The 10,829-nt window shown below is 50.8% G+C and overlaps 1 long non-coding RNA gene across 1 annotated transcript in view; it reads right to left on the bottom strand.

The window, feature by feature from the left end:
• LOC123623424 overlaps positions 1-9,074 on the bottom strand; it is a 28,210-nt gene extending 19,136 nt beyond the window's left edge. Inside the window, exons 1-4 of the long non-coding RNA XR_006729853.1 lie at positions 8,442-9,074; positions 8,012-8,109; positions 7,297-7,446; positions 4,789-4,986 (exon numbers count right to left, since the gene is read on the bottom strand). This is a non-coding gene — a long non-coding RNA (uncharacterized LOC123623424). The remainder of the gene's footprint in view (positions 1-4,788; positions 4,987-7,296; positions 7,447-8,011; positions 8,110-8,441) is intronic.
• Positions 9,075-10,829: the final 1,755 nt, after the last annotated feature.

Here is a 10,829-nt window from a genome sequence, read left to right on the forward strand (position 1 = left end):
GGAGATGAGGGGGCCGTGGTTCCCCTGGCCCTGCCTGGCCCGGCTTCCTCTCATCCCCATCTCAGCGAGGCTGTCCAGAGCGCACTGGCTGCACTGTTACTTACTGTGGAGACCACGCTGCCTGTGTCTCTCAGTGACTCTCTTTAGACCTTATAGCTGAGGAGCCAGTTAATGTAGGCACAGTGCCCGGGAAACAACATCATAGCTTCAGTTCTACCATGGACCACATCTACAGCTCGTAACTTTCTTCCCTTTTAAGGATTTATCTCTAGCATTCCAAATTTTAAAAAATGCTTATTTTCATCCTAGTTATGCTATGAATAAACTGTTTACGTCTATATTAGCTTATATGAATTAATAATGACCACAAACAGCTAAGTTTTACACATTTTCAGGAGTATATTATATATTAATTGGACAAATATTCCTTGAATACCTATCATGAGCTAGGTAGGCACAATGCCAAATGACAGAGGCATGGTGGGACAACACAGATAGTTCCTGAACACAGAGGCAGACTTTTAAACAAGTGGGATGTGCATGTTATAGCATACTGGCTAAACAGAGAGATAATTCCTTATTAGTACTTTAGTGACAAAAGTAAAGAGAAAAATATCACATGCACGGTAGCTTAAAATGGGTGACTGAGCATTGCTGCAGTCATCTCATTCCTAGAAAAAAGAGAGGAAATATGTTTTTACAATTCGTAATGGATCTGAAGTATGAGGTGGAGTTCTTCCATTCCCCTCCAGAGGACTAGAACATCCCTGAAAGATGAACAGCAGACAGAATTGGAATTAAAGCAGAAATTATAGCCTGGAGTGTGGGCAAGAAAATACTACCGCAGGAGGTGGCAGGAGTTCCGGGAGTGCTCTAAGCTCAGGGGCTGTGAATACAGGGAGTGGGAGATAATTCTGGGCAACCAACAGGTGGCGGTTTGGGGGCTGCAGTTCAGCCGTCCTGTTCAGTTTCTCCCTCGCAGTATCCCCCTTGTCAATGACCAAGCAGCAGGAGCATGGGACACTCCAGCAGAGCAGGGAGTGGGGTGTCCAGACCAAAGAGAGGGGAAAGTTCCCTGGGGGTCTGATATCCCCCAGGGATAGGAGGGAGCCCTAGAGTCAGAGGACTGGCCACTGGCACATCCGACTGTCCACTTATCCCGGGATGCTCCCCATGATTCCTGACATCAGGCTGCAGTAGGGGGCGTTGCTTTCACTGGGGGCCCGCCGAGATTCTCTAGCATAAAAATGCCAGAAATCACTTCAAGGATCGGCAAACATTGAGGAAAACCAACACTACAAAAGGAAGGGACCACATTTGAGAAATACTGTAATGTTTACATTGTAAACTACTAACAACTAAAGACAAATATGAGGCAAAATAAAGACATTTTCATACTAAGACTGAAAATGTTTACTACTTTCAGACCCTCACTCAAGGAACCGGAAAGGAAGGGGGAAGCAGACTCCCAGAGGGAGGAAAGAGCTGTAAGAAGGAAAGGTGAGCAAGATTTGCTAACATATGGGCAATTCTACGTAAGTATTGACTGTATAAAATAGTAACAATCATGATGATGATATAAAGACCACATTTGGAGATTTAATAAGCAGGTAGAACTAAAATACTAGACAACATTCAGATATAACTGGGGAAGGTGTAATCAGAATTAAAGCATTCCAGTCTTTATGTTGTTTGAATGGAGGGAAAAGATATTACCTTTGGGCTTTGTTAAGTCAAGGACAGTATAAGTGCTGAATTTTAAAGTAACTGAAAGATGGATGAGTCAGACATGGACCTAGCCATTTGGGAGTTTCCAGGGTCATAGAGGAGATGAGACCTATACCAAAATAATTCCAACCTAAGGTTCAAAAGCCAAACAAGTTACAAATGCCACAACAGGAGTACTATCAACATGTGTCTCAGGGACATTGAGTTCCCTTCAGCTCTAAGATGCCATGGTCTGTAAGGAGCATGAGACATGGGGAGGGTTGGTATTGGTCTGTTAGTCCAAATTGCTGAGTCTCAGATTTCTCTTGCCACAAGGACTCTAGCATTTTAAGGTCCCTGTATTATTTGGGAGAAGGGTAGAGCCATCAGTTCTCTCCACTCTTCACTCCTTGAGTGGAATCTGGGTCCTTAGAGTGAACACCAACTTCATACCAGTGTGTGAGCTTTCAATTTTTGGTCCAGTGGCTCCTCCAGGGAACTTCTAGGGGCAGAGTAAGTGGAGGCATGTGCTGCGTCTGGAAGTGATAGGCAAGGCACTTGCGACGTGTCCTGTGCACTGCTCCATGTGGCCAGGAGTTTCGTCTGTCCCTCCATTATCTCAGCCTTGGGCTACAGGCCCTTGGCCTAGCCCAACCCTTAGTTAAGCCCCAGGGTTCACCCCCAGCCCCAGCCCATATTGTTCCCAAGGGCTCCTAGGGCTGCAGGCACATACATCATTGATGAGCGGATGCAGGTGCCGGCAGATGCTGCAGAACATTTCCTGGATGTCCTTGTCCTGCCTGTGGTGGATGATGTTCTGCAGGCTCTCCACTGCCTGCACGGCCACCCATGCCTTAGCATTCAGAAAACCTCGTAAGAATGGAACCAGCTCTTGAGAGCCTTTGACTATGTGGGAGAAGGCAGAGATCATGCAGCACTCTTGGGACTTAGAGTACATAGATGGTGCCTAAGAGGAATAGACGTAGGAGACCTAGGGGCTGGATGTGCCAAGGAAATGAAGGCGCAGTGGGTCAGGCAGCTTGAGGACACTCCTAGGGAGGCCCACACACTGGATGTTGTGATGTCCTCGGATGAGGGGTGGGATGTACTAAACCTGGGGCAACTGAGGGACCCAGGAGGAAAAGCAGATGTTCCAGGGATTCCTGGGTGATGCCACTGGGCACTCCCCCACTCTTACATATCCTGGGTGCAGGGCCAGGTTACTGATTCCCCGCAGGCCAATTTCCTCCATGATGAGGTTGGGATCCTTGATCCACGGAGTTAGAGCACCCAGAGACTGACTGGTGCATCAACGTCTACACCACTGATGGTGCCAGAGGAGCTGAGAGGGAGAACACCACGGTAATGGATGGAGGAGAGGTCAGGGGGACCCTGTGCTCCCTGAGCCCTCCCTCAGTCGCCTGCTCAGGCAAGGACTGTGTCCAGGTGAGAGCAGTGGCAGATCTGGTCACATGGGGTGGAGGCTATGGGGAAGGGCTTAGGGGGTAATGCTGGTAAGGCTTGAATTTGGAGCCTGATGCCGGGATCCTGCATCGTTCAGGAAGGACTAGAACTGCTAACCCCTTCCCAGCTCTCCTGGCCTCCTTGAACCAGTCTGTTGATGTGCCAGGGAAGGGAATGCCACTGAGATGGCTTGATTCTCTTTTTTTCTCCTTCCTGGGACAAGTTAGTTAACATCCTGTTAAATAGTCAGTCCCTCAGCTACAGGAAGGGGATGGCTACTGCTGTTGGACTCTCCCCACCTCTCACCTGTGAATAGAAGGCCCTGCCAGGATTTTCCTACCCTTATCCACACTGTAGAGGTACTTCTTGACATAGCTGTTGATTCAGTGAAGAAGGGAGGGGTCACACATCTTAACCATTGTGCTGGCATGGGACACAGGAAGCAAGCAGTTGCTGGGCGTTGGGGGGTGGCCAGGGGCCAGTGCACACACAATAGGGAAGACTTGAGGGCTGAGGAGTCAGGAGAGCAGAGGGCTGGGCGGTTGGGGAGGGAGGGTGGAAGGCTACTATATTTGAGTGCTGGGACCTGGGAGACTAGAGTCAGGGGTTAGAGGGGTGCCAGGAGCACTGGGAAAGTGGTTCCACCTTGTCAGGTTCATGACCCATATGTAGAAAGATTCGGAGCTGGAAAAGAAGGTCCCAGCAGTGGTGGTCATTTGCATAGGACATCACTCCCTTGTAGGCAGCTCCCAGTAGCACCAACTTCACTACCTCCAGGGTACAGCTGAAGGCCAGCACCATATGGTTTGTGAAAAGAAAAGGCCAAAAAGATGGACAAGGTGTTACACCCTGGGTTGCGTTCCTGTGCTGGCTAGTTGGAGACAGTGCTCAGCCTGCTAGCTGGGTTCCGCTCTCCTGCTGACAGGATGTCATGACTCTATGGCCCCATCTCCGATTGCCCATCCACTCACCTGTCACCCCAACACTCTTCCAACCACAGAGTCCTACGAAAGACACTGCAGGGATGTCCTAGTGCCGTGGTTTTCAAATTCTGTTCTCACACTTCACCTCCGCACCCACCTAATCCGAGTGTCTCTCCTTTTATCGGTTTCATTTATTTTTATTTTCATCTCAGATTTCATTGGAATCAAATGTTCTGAGGTTAAAAAAAAGTATGACAACCACTAATTTAGGAGTCCAACCCCCGTATAACAGGTAAGAAAACTGAATTCCAGTAGGGACTTGCACAAGATGGGGCAGCTAGTGAGGAAGCCAACTCGGGCCAACCAGGCCAATTCAAACGGCCAACCCTGAGTGAAGAGGGTGACACAGTCTTGACCCTGTCCTCTACCATCTAACTGAAGCTCTTCACGTACAGCATTACAAACATGGGTAGGAACCCTGGTGTAAGTCAGCAGAAGAGTGCACATGGTGAAAGGAGTAATGAGAAATACGAAAATCTGAGAGAATATTCCAGTGCATGATGCTGCAGCACCCACACCATGTCCTAGTCTTCTCTTCTTTGTGTCCTTAATAGATCAGCATCTATTAACAGTCATCCAGGGCTCTCATGAATCGACTCATTGCATTTCTCCACCGCCTAGAGGTGAGGCTTACCTAGTGGGGTCAAAGGACTTGCTCTCGCTGCCCCGGGCCCCCTTCTGGCTGGACACCACCATCTTCTGGGGAGCACTTTGCTCAGTCAGTCACCCAGTAGAGACGACACAGCGCCACCAGCAACAGCTGGGGGAAGAGTTCCTGGGCAGCCTCCTGGCACAGGGGTCCTGACATCATCTCACACAAGGCACGTGTCACCTGGGGAGCGGGGAGCAGAATTGACCAGGCCTGGGCCACAATCCCTCACACTGAAAGCCTGGGCTGGAAGCCCACCCTGTCCCTCTCTGTCACTGCCTAGCCGGCACAGCTCACTGTGACCCAGGCTTGTAAGAAACATCCAAAGACTGAACAACACCCACCTCACCCCTAGGGAAACGAGGGGACCACCACATGCAATCTGCCTCCTTTTCTGCTCACTTGACATTAAAAATGGAAAGGAAACTGGCTGTAAATGCTCAGCAGAAGTTGATTTCTGGCATATTTGTCTACATTAACTTCAGGCAACCAAACCTCCTCCCGTCCTACACCCCTTGCCATACCCCCAGGCTTCCTGTAAAATGATGCCAGCCCCCAAATCAGGAGAGAGCACAAGCTGGTGACCCTGCCTGGCAGCTTCCTTGTTCATACAATGCGGCTGGTCCCCACCCTTTCTCCACCAGGCATTCTTAGGTCCAAAAGCACCAAAAGGAGGTGAAAGTGCTCCTGTGAGGAGCCAGTGTGAACCCTCTACTCTTTGCCCCTCCCCACTACCTGCTTGAGCCCTGAAGTCAAGCCCTGTGATCCCTAACTCTGCCCCCAAGCTCCCAGAACAGGACATCCTAGGTCCCCTCCTCCCTTTGCAGACCACACAGGCTGGGCGTCCTCCACTGTGCCCTCTCTGAGTAGGTCCTTCCCAGGATGTCAGCGAGCAGCCGCAGGACATTGAGTGTGGCGTCTCGCTGGGTGCCAAATGCCTTCTACCGGGACAGAGTGGAGCTGCAAGACTCAGGGACAGCAATGTCATGGGCTCTGGTGATCACAGTCCTAGTACGAGTCTGGTCTCAGGCCCATGAAGAGCCAGTTCTCAGGGACTAGAGGGAGTGAGACCAAAGCAGAATTGGCCAGAGGACACGGAGAGGACACGCTTGGGATCAAAGAGAAGGGGGGGAAACAGACAGCATCCTTGCAGAGTGACTTTTAGTCTGGGCCTTGGGGCCAGGTACTAGGGGCTTCCTGCACTGCAGAATGTGGCCCTGGGCCAGGGCAGAGGCACCTGTCCCAGGGCAGGGGCTTGCTGGGCAGCACGGGGACCACAGTGCAGGTGCTGCTGCCTGCCAGAGAGCGCATGGCCTGTGGGGTCTCCCCTTTGTGCTGGGCTCCAGATCGGAGTTGAGCTGTTCAAGGACGCCCTCCACAGTTTCCTCAACCTACAGGGCAGAGCCAGAAGTCCCCGTATCTCCTTCCATGCTTCTTTCCGGCCTTCCTCCCCTATCAACTTCCAAACTCAGTGGGCCTAGTTGCAGTCCTGCCAGTGACTCCCTTCCCAAGGCAGAGTTCTGGGGCACCAGATGCCAGACCAGCAAGGGCCACAGGAAAAACTGCAGAAGCTGGCACCAAGGCCACTGTAGCAAATGCCTGCCGCAGCCCCAAAGTTTGTAGATGAGTTCCCAGGTTACTCAGGCAGTGCAAGTCCACCAGGAGGGAAGGCAAAAGCACTGCAGACACTTCAGGGGTTCCCCTTCCTGCTGGGATCAGCTTTCACTCAACTTTCAACCCTCAAGAGGTGGGGTCCCCTATGTTCTGTCCTGGCCCCCAAGTCCCTAGCACAGAGCCCTGGGAAGCCCGTTCCAGTGCGGTGCTCCCAGACACCCTCAGCGCGTCCTTCCAGTTCCAGTCCCCCGGCCCGGCAGGTCACACAAGTGAGTAAGGGCAACGGTGTCAGGGGACTCAGAGAGTACGATGGTCTCAGAGGGCCCAGGCCCCATCTATAAAAGGGACAGTGGCCACTCAGACAGGTGTGCTAGGTGACTCCATTTGAAAGTTTTTTCAGTGAAGTGGAAGATGTAGATTGTTATTCTAAATCTTCCATGTTAAACTAAACAAACAAACAAACAAACAAAAAGACAACACATTCAAAGGTGAGAGTCACTCCATCCATGAGCTTGTTGATTTTCAATCCACAGCCTAAGCCCTGACACTCTGGGGGACCAGGAGAATGCCCCCAGCAGTGCCTCCCCGCGCTCTGGCTTTTAGCCACTGCAGCTGCCTACAGCCCTGCCCGTGCTGGTGTGAACTGAGGAACCAGACCCCAGCACAGGAGGCAGTTTCGAGCTCAGGACTACAAATGTCACAGCTCGTGGGACCACAGAGAAAATCTAGTCCAAGTCTACACTTTACAGGTGAGTGAACTAAGACCAACAGAGGAGAAGGGACTTGCCGGAGGCCCTGCATCTGGTTAGTACTAGAGCCAGGAGAGAGCCCAGGGCTCCTGATTTACAGGGCAGAGCTCTTGCCATAGTGCCACCATACCTTTGTCATGTCTCTGCCCCGCTCTTCCATGACAGCGCTCGTCAGCTGGGCAGCAGCCAGAGACGACTCGGCCTTGCTATCGGGCAGGCCCTCCACGGCCTCCAGCACCAGGTCGCAGAGCCGGCTCTGGGTGAAGGGCTCTGCAAACGCCTGCAACACGGGCCGCCAGTCTGGACTCGCCCGGGCCCCCTGCCTCAGATGGCCCGGACCACCCTTCCCGGGAACAGGGCGAGGGAGAATCCCTCTTGGGAGCAAGATGCCCTCTTGTCCTAGGCCTGTGCTGTCTGCTGAATTCCCAGAGGACGCTGTCCCTACAGCCAGAGTCTTTGGGGTGGGCGGCAGACACACTGACCTCAGTGCAATGTGGGGCTCAGAACCCAGAGGCTGCAGAGGCAGAGCAGTGGGACAGAGGGGCTGGTGCTATGTTCCTTAGGGCCACCTCTCTGAGGCAGGAGTTGGGATATACAATGCTCAGGAAACATCGGGACCATGAAACCAATGCTTCTAGGGGACAGACCAAGACAAAGGGTCAGGACCCAGATGCTCAAGGGAGCACGTGTGGGCCTTCCATCACACAGGTACAGTCCCCCCAAAAAACCTTCACAGCCAGTCAGAGAGGGAAGGCAGATACAAGAGTCTCACCCGAGGGGGCTGGAACACTACGTAAATGAGAGGCCCCAGCTCTCCCCACATTGTCCTGGCCCTGCCTCCTCACCTTGCCAATCTGAAAGGTGTTGTTATAGAGGGTGTTGGCACTGTAGGCTTCACTCTTGCCTTCTTCTTCCAATAGCCCTTACGTTTTCCTCCTCACGTCTGAAACAAAGACCCCAAACCCACCCCTCAGACACTCAGAAGGCTTAGGCCCTCTTTCCCACCTTTCAGGGACCCCAGCCTAGCCCAGGGCACCTACTGAGCTAAGCTGGCTTGGAGAGGGGTGGGGGTGGGCAGGGAAGGGTGGACATCACCATATGGGATGCTGACGGCTCGTGTCTAAGGAGCCCCCACTTTGCTGCCTCAAAGCAGAGGTTGAATTGGGTATGAGTATGAAGCTCAGCTGGAGGGGAGGAACTAAGTCAAAAGAATTCTTTCCTGAGCAGGTATTTTGTCCCAAAGGGTCACTGCAGGTGTTTGGGGGCAGGTCTCACCAGGGAAATGACGTGATCAGGTAATTTCTAGGCCCTCACTCTTCTGGAACGGAGCACGTGGGGAGGTTGGAGGGGAGGGACGAGAGAGGGCTGTGCATAGGCCTTCACAGCAGGAGGATACGGTAGAGGCTGTAGCGGCCTCAGCAGGCAAGGAGCAGACACTGTCCACGGGGTCCTGGCAGCACACGGCCGGCATCCTCACCAGGTGCCCCAGCTGGGTGAACTGAATTTCCTCCTTGTGGGGAGAGCCAGAAGTCACAAGTTATCCCAGCTACTCCTTCAGGCTGGGCTGTCTTGGGAAAAACTAGGAGGCGACACAGGTGCTGGAGTCTTGAGCAGTGCAGTCCTAAGTACAGGGAACAGGGAAGGAATCAGATGAGGTGTGGCTGGAAAGCACATACATCAGCATAGCTGGGGTAGGACTTGACACTATTCCCCCTTCTCTGCCTCTTGACACCCCACTCGTCCTTCAAGATCAGCTCAAATGTGTCCTCTGTGAAGTTCTCCTGGATTCCCTCTCTTGCATCATTTGTGTTTCCATATATTCTCCCACCTCACTTGGTTTGTATGTTCATCACGACATTGAGGGAACTGTCCGGGTCATCTCCATATCCACTATAGCTCCTAGCATGGTGCCTGGCCACGGTGAGTGTCCAGTAACTACTCGTTGAGGTGAATGGAGACTGAAGCATGTAGAATAAAATTGAATTGGCAGATGGACAGGAAGACCATAAGGAAGATGTGGGAAACTGGGGGTTGGGGAGCAGATAGTGAGGCTGAGTGATTGAGGCCAGGTGATAGATGTGATAAAGTTGGGGACAAGGGTAGGGGTCAGAGTGACAAGAAGGGGGCACCAGGACCCAGGCTCTGGGGCAGGTGGCCACTGACTTGGAAGTTATTCATTTCTACAGTAAAGCCAAGAACAGAGGGAGCACACCACACGGCCTGTTCCCACTCATGGTCGTCCAGGGAGTTGAAGCTGGATGGAGAAGAAGATGAAAGGAGAGGCCCAATCAGCTGCATCCCAGAGGGAAGAAAGGGAACCTTGAGCCTGGCTTCTGCAAAGGATCGGGGCCATACCTGTGAGAGCAGGATTTCTCTGGCCTAGAGGCACATTGTATGTGGGTCTGAAACCAGAAGCCTTCATTTTCCCAGCCTCCAATTTTCCCTTCTCGAGGTGCTAGAAATTTCTCCGCTAGTGCCTGTTTCTTTCAGGTGAAAGGAGAGACTCTCAAATGATAGTGACTGGCGCTAACTTCAATGGGTTGACATGCCCCACAGTTCCCCCACCCACCTCTACCCATTCTTCAGTAGAAAAAGAACTTGGTAATAAAAAAGAAGTCTCAATTGTATTCACAAATTCAGTGGTCAGTCATGTACAAGTTGTTGGAGAACATAGTTATGATGATTCCTATTTGAAACACAAGGCGTAAGTGTCTCACCACTGGTAAATTACAGGCCCCAAATATCACTGATCCAAATACACGTCACTCCGTGTCAACCTGTAGCCACTGAACTGACTGTGGTGCAGGGAAACAAAAGGCAATTTATAATTGAAAAGGAAGAATGGCACCACCACCAACTCCGGAAAACATTGATGCTACACTGTTTACAAACACACAAAGCACACCCTTCCTGAAGACAGGAGGCTCCGGCGGGAGCTCTGCAGTATGTCCCCATGGCCAACCCTCATGAAATCCCCAAGCCAAGGCTGTGAGTCTAGATACCAGTTTCCACAAACAGGAACCAGAGCTCCTTGAAAAAACAGTTGATTCCTGGCCAGGGAAGGAAAGTACACAAAATGCTTTACTGGAGAACAAGGAAGCTCTTGGGGATTCCTAGAGTCACGTTAAAAGGACTCAAGAGCCAACTTGAAGAGGCTCCCATTGACAAAATGGGACAACAAAACGGGACAACTGAAGCATTAATAAGAAATACAGTTCTCATTGAATCAGACATATCGAATATTTTAAAATTCATTTTAAATTACAGTGATACAACAGGACTACTTGTGAAGTAAAGTTGCTGAAAATAGGAAATCCTGGGACAGAGGAATTTGTTAAATGAGCCTAAAAGGATGTAACCAGTGCAACTCACAATGTGGAAAATTTACAGAAGAAATGACTTGGTTTCTTCAACAAATATATTTCAAGGAAAAAGTGACAGAAGGGGAATCTCTAGATGAAGAGACTTAAGTGACCAACCAATGGGAATGTGTGCACCTATTTAGGACCTGATTCAAGTGAACAGATTTTTAAAAATATATATTTGTGAGTCTATCAGGCCAAATTAAACATTGTCTAAATATTTATGACATTAAGAAATTAAAATGTTACATTTTAAATATACTAATGACAGCACAGTTATATATTTTTAATAGATCCTTAT

This window comes from Lemur catta, chromosome 18, assembly GCF_020740605.2.
Source record: "Lemur catta isolate mLemCat1 chromosome 18, mLemCat1.pri, whole genome shotgun sequence".
In the NCBI taxonomy this organism is placed as follows: domain Eukaryota; kingdom Metazoa; phylum Chordata; class Mammalia; order Primates; family Lemuridae; genus Lemur; species Lemur catta.